Raw genomic sequence first — 6,000 nt, forward strand, 5'->3', positions numbered from 1 at the left:
TTTATGCTTAATGTCTCAACTAAACTCAGATCTCTTTAATGCTAGATTAACATGAACAATAGTGCTTTAATTCTGTATGTTTCAACTAACAGTGTGACTCTGAGTGTATGTTTGTGTGTTTTTTCTGAAGCATGTAGTGGGCCAACCAGTAGAGGCTGTTTTAGAGGTACTATTAGCTAACATAAACCAATAAACTAACGCTAACACAACACCAGAACCACAACAATAGCCTTTGCTGTATGCACATGCATTAGTTAACATAATGTATGCACGTTTATTTGTTTGCCTGGCTTATTCGAACAGAAATGCTTATTAAGAAAACGCTTACAACTGATATTACAGTGTTTGTTCTTGTTGTTCAAAATTACATTTATTTGTTCATTTACAGTATTCATGTTATATGTTTAATTAAATTCTAAAGCTGTTTGTAATAATGCAGTTTTATGGTTAATTTATTAGTTTAATTAATAGCAATATGAAAAACTCAACATGAATATTTAATCACTAAGATGAATTCATTTCTTCCATAGAACCGATATAAATCTGAAAATAACAAATATCAGACGCTTCCGGGCAAGTTTAGTCGTCCGGAGCAGAATGGAGTGAGACTGCAGCCGTCTTCCCCACTGCAACTGTCTCCTGATGAAAGTGAAGGCAGCGAATTCAACCTGAGTAAGCAATTGTCTCGCAGCACCCACAATTCTTTGTGTTGAAATTATTTGTTAACCTGGGCTGTTTCTGGAAACAAAATTTAAGTGAGCTTTTGAGAGAACCATGCATTTGGTGTGTACGATGTTGATTTCTTGCCATAAATTTAAAGTAATAGTTCACCCAGAAACTCATTCTAACGGCACCCATTCACTGCAGAGGCAAAGTGATGTAATCCTAATTTTCTCCAAATTTGATAAAGAAAAAAAATAAAATAATAAATAACGATGAAGAAACAAACTTGGATCTTGTATGGACTAATAGTACATAGGATTGAATAGTACATTTTCATCAAATTAACATTTTTGGGTGAACCATTTCATTAAGTTAAATATTTAATATATAATCTTAAATATTAAAATAAAAATACAAATAGAAAAATGACATTTGTGAATGTATTTCTTGTAGGCATAATAGACAGGATGTTTCAGCTTTCAGACACAGGCTACATTTTTATCATACAACCTTTGACCTTATTAATACTGTATAACCTCAGCTGATGTGATTTGTGCTTGTTTGCTCTTCCATTTTCTGAATACTTTTGTCCTCTAAGCTTTTTGACTATAGCATCTGTTTAAGCATCTTATTCAGCCTTTTTTAACACTACAGTGTCTTTGCATGATCTTCTGTTTATCTTTTCGTTACTCTTTCTCTCTGACTAATCCATCTCTTGGGCTGTGCAACTGTCTCCGCATGCGTTTCTCCTCTCTCACTCGGTGCGAAGATCACTGCCGAAGCGCCAGTGCTCCAGCTTTAGGTATTGTCCTCTCAATCTCACGTTTGCATGCGACCAGAGAGACACTCTTGCTGTGTCATATTGGATTTAATTTTAAAGCTGAAAGCAGGGGGAGTTTATTTTTCCCTTTCTCTGTCAATCTCTCTCATCTCAGAGATTAGACTTTGAGTTTATACTTAATGTGATGCAAATATAATGTACTTTATATGGTTATAAGGAATAAGGAAAAATCCATTTGGGTTTCATATAGACTTCAGAAGTCTGGTGCTGAAAACTAGAAAAGTACTCTGCATTTAACCCATCCAAGTGCACACACACAGTAGTGAACACACATCTGGAGCAGTGGGCAGCCATATTGCTGCGGCACCTGGGAGCATTTGGGGGTTCAATGCCTTGCTCAAGGGTCTCCCCTCAGTCGTGGTATCCCCCCACTGACAATTCCTGCCGGATCTGAGACTCAAACCCGACACCTTCGGATTTCAAGTCCAATTTTCTAACCATTAGACCACTACTAAAGAAGGAATAATGCATGTTCAGTCCAATAGTGAACCACTAAATATGCAGAAACACAAAACTGAATAAGTGGATTGCTTCCTGTTCACAGGAAAGGCCGAGAAGACGGATGATTCGACCTTGTCTGACCTTTCACCCATGTCGTCTGGACTAGAATCAGGGCAGCAGTCTCCCGTTTCACCAGAGCACAAGAAGAACCAGAAAGGCATTCGTAAAAAACTGTGGGGAAAGTAAGTATTTGAGGGTTTTTTAATTGGTTAAAGACAGCTTTCCAAAAAAAGCGTTATGTTTTTTTAGTGATATTGTGTGAAATATGGAAATCACAAGTTTTAATTTTACTCTTCGGGATTGGATTGTATCATGAAAAGTGGCTTGTGATATTATTGGCTATATATTTTTTTTTTTGTGCCCTTATGGCCACACCTTTTTTTGCTCTGGTTCTTAGGATCAGGAGAACACAGTCAGGTGGTCTTCCTGCTGACGAATCTGATTCTGACTTCAAGCGAGGGGGTTTCAGGGCCACGGCCGGCCCTCGACTCACCTGCCTGAGCACCAATGCCTCAGCACGGTATCTCAGCACCATGCAATATACATAAACGAGCACCGTTATTCATGTTTCTAATATTCTACATGTGTTCTGCAGTGACAGGAACATCCCCTTCTCAAAATGGTCATGTGATCAGGTGTGTGCATGGATGGAGGAGTTTGGTCTGGTTCAGTACGTGAATATGGCCAGACAGTGGGTCACCAGTGGTCAGACTTTACTCTCCTCGCAGGACATTGAGAAGGTGGGCGAAACTTCATACAAGATTTAAGCACAAGACTATGGGCTAAAAAAAAAATTAACAAATTCAGACCTGTGGCTTACATCAACAATCTGATTTTGTCATTCAACTCTATGAAATGATTTGGCTATATCTCTTGCTTCAGGTGGCAGTGGTGCCACTCAAATCCTGGTTTGGTTCTACCTGCCAGAGTGACTTTAACCTCTGTTCCGTGTCTGTAATGCTGCATGACTTACTAATTTGTTCTGCCATCAAATCCACTCAAATGAATGTTCAGCTTTGGTTTTTAGTGAATGTGAACAGTTCTCACATTTAATTGAACATTTCAAAATATTTGTTTTCATTTCTTGATATTGATAACTCCGTTACCACAGAAACAATATGCTGTCGCAACCAGTTTGATTTCTGTTTTTTTCACATGTAGGAGCTGGGCATTAAACATCCACTTCACAGGAAGAAGCTCCAGCTGGCTCTGCGCTCCTTCAGCACCAGAATCACAGAGAAATCCTCTGAACTGGACCACATCTGGGTCACGCGTATGTACCCATGAAACCACTCTTATGAGACAAACGCCGACAATTTTCATCATTCTGCATGTGCATTACTGATAAACATTTTTTTCACAGTTTTGTTTGTGCACACATGGAGGACCAGTGCTGTAAAAATACAATTAATCAGTCCGAAATATTAATTAAAACATAATGTAAACAAATAAATATTTTCAAATGAATTTTTGGGACATTTCAATTGCGTTTATGAAGGGCTTTTTATTAACTACATTTTAAAACAAATTAAACGTTTAAATTTGTATATTTATTTGTCAATTAAAAAAAGTTATATTTGCTTTGTTTTTGTTTTTTTATAAGGAATTACTTCACTTTAAGGGACACTCCAAGTTCTCCATACATATATATATTTTAAATAATGTAAGTAAAAGGAAAACAAAATGTAGTTACACTCTATATAAAGAAACTATTATTTCTACACAGGGTGGCTGGATGATATTGGTTTACCACAGTACAAGACCAGTTTAGCGAAGGACGTGTGGACGGTAGAATGCTGCAGTACTTGACAGTGGTAAATATCTTTAACTTCCTATAGTGCCCTGGAATTAACTAATATATCATATGTGATCAGTATTTATAATTTGGTTTTATGTTCAGAACGATCTGCTGTTTCTGAAAGTCACCAGTCAGCTGCATCATCTTAGCATCAAGTGTGCTATCCACGTCCTACATGTTAACAAGTTCAACCCCAGCTGCCTCAAAAGAAGACCTGGAGATGAGGTGTGGATGAAATGAACAGAACAGAAACAAAGAGAGGGCAATCCACTTCTATAGTTCCAGGACTGATATTGCTCATTATTGATATGCGTATTCATGTTGTCTGACAGAATAAGACATCGCCTTCTGAGGTTGTTCAGTGGTCCAATCACCGTGTGATGGAGTGGCTCAGATCAGCTGACCTGGCAGAATACGCTCCCAACCTGAGAGGCAGCGGAGTGCATGGAGGACTCATAGTGAGTAACTCGCATCTAACACGTTCTCCTGCAACTCCGAAATTAATTCCCATGGGCTCTTTTCACAACCAGGAAACAGCCATCCAGACCACCCTAGCAAATGCATAGCAGCCCACTAAAAACTACTCAGAACAACATAGTAACTGCAGATCTTTCTTTTTCACAGATCTTGGAACCTCGTTTTAACTCGGACACACTTGCGATGCTCCTGAACATCCCCCCTCAGAAGACTCTGCTGAGGAGGCATCTGGCCACTAATTTCAACATGCTGGTGGGCTCTCAGGCTCAGCAGGAGAAACAAGAGTATCTGGAATCATCAGGATACACGCCGCTAACAACCACTGCTAAAGTCCGGGTGAGAAATCGCAGATTTGACATTTGCTGACCAAATATTTAGAAACGCCTTCATCACTGCAACTGAATGAAGTTGGAAGCCCTGACAAACGGACAAATGCTTCAGCCGCCCGGTTCCGGTTTAATCTCAGCTGATGCAGCAAATGTGCATCTAGACCAAATGTGCTGAGCACACTAACTAAGCACAATGAAGCTTTAGATTAAACATTTCTGTCATCATTTAGGCAGTTGAGCCATTAATTTTCCTGATAATAGAAAGTGTGTGTTTAAAATGCACTACTTCTGCAGATACAAAATTATTATTTCCAACAAACAGCATTAAAAATTATCTTTTTATTTTTCTATTATTTTTTCAAAAAAAAATATTGAAACTGATTCTGGAGGTTCATGATTTGGTCTTTGGTCACAATCCGATTAGGATAATTTGATAATTTGCAGGCAGTTTCTGATAATCCAGCCCAATTCAGTTCATTAATTTTAATTAGTACCAGTATCAAACACAATTAATTATTTATTCTAATTATTTTAATATTTATTTTAATTCATTTTAATAATAATGAAAAGTTAATTTAATTTGGTGGAAATATTCTGATTTATTATTATTATTAATGCTTGTAGTACTAGAAGTGATGATGATAAAATGGTGTCAGATGTAAAAAATAAAAATTCTGTTTGGTCTAAATAAAAAACTAAACTACAAAAATCAAACTAAAAGTGAATTTGGCCATTATAATATACAGTATGAAAAATATAATTTAATAATGCTGTTAAATCTTTAGGAAATTGAAAATCCTAAATGACTAAGTGTTTTTCAATATTAACTTTAAGTAAGCATTAGATGATGCATGATTTTGTGTTTTATTCTTCATTTGTTGTTCCTCAGCCACGTAAAATAGGTTTCTCCAGTTTTGGCCACCGTAAGAAGCGTGCTGAGGACTCCACTGACTACATCTGCCCTCTGGACGCTTCACCACCCCAGGCCCTGCTCAATGGGGCCAACCGAGCCTACAGCGGCATCAGGGGTCTGAGCCCCACCTTTGACAGGGACCCACCAAGACGGGAGCAGGTGGGAGATCTACAGATCTGATGCTCTGCTAGCCATCACCGCTGAGTTTGCAGCCAATAACCCTCCACCCATATCCCACAAAACCCATGACAACCTCACAACCACACAGGTGCCATTTTATAACATCGCAACATCCCTCATTGACGGACACAAGACAGCAGTATGGACACCGCAGGAAGACCTGAACCCAAGGGTTAAGTTATGTAAATGACATCATCTCGCAAAGGCAGCAGGGTTTAACAGAACAGTTTTCTCAGAATAGTGCCATTTTTCCTGTGATGGACAGCTATTTGATCATTTTTTTGTGAATCGTAAAAAA

At 38.2% G+C, this 6,000-nt stretch overlaps 1 pseudogene; it reads left to right on the forward strand.

Moving 5' to 3' along the window:
* LOC113066846 (liprin-beta-2-like) overlaps nt 1-6,000 on the forward strand; it is a 41,882-nt pseudogene extending 35,882 nt beyond the window's left edge.

The sequence above is a fragment of the Carassius auratus genome, chromosome 50 (genome assembly GCF_003368295.1).
Source record: "Carassius auratus strain Wakin chromosome 50, ASM336829v1, whole genome shotgun sequence".
NCBI classification, from domain to species: Eukaryota; Metazoa; Chordata; class Actinopteri; order Cypriniformes; family Cyprinidae; genus Carassius; species Carassius auratus.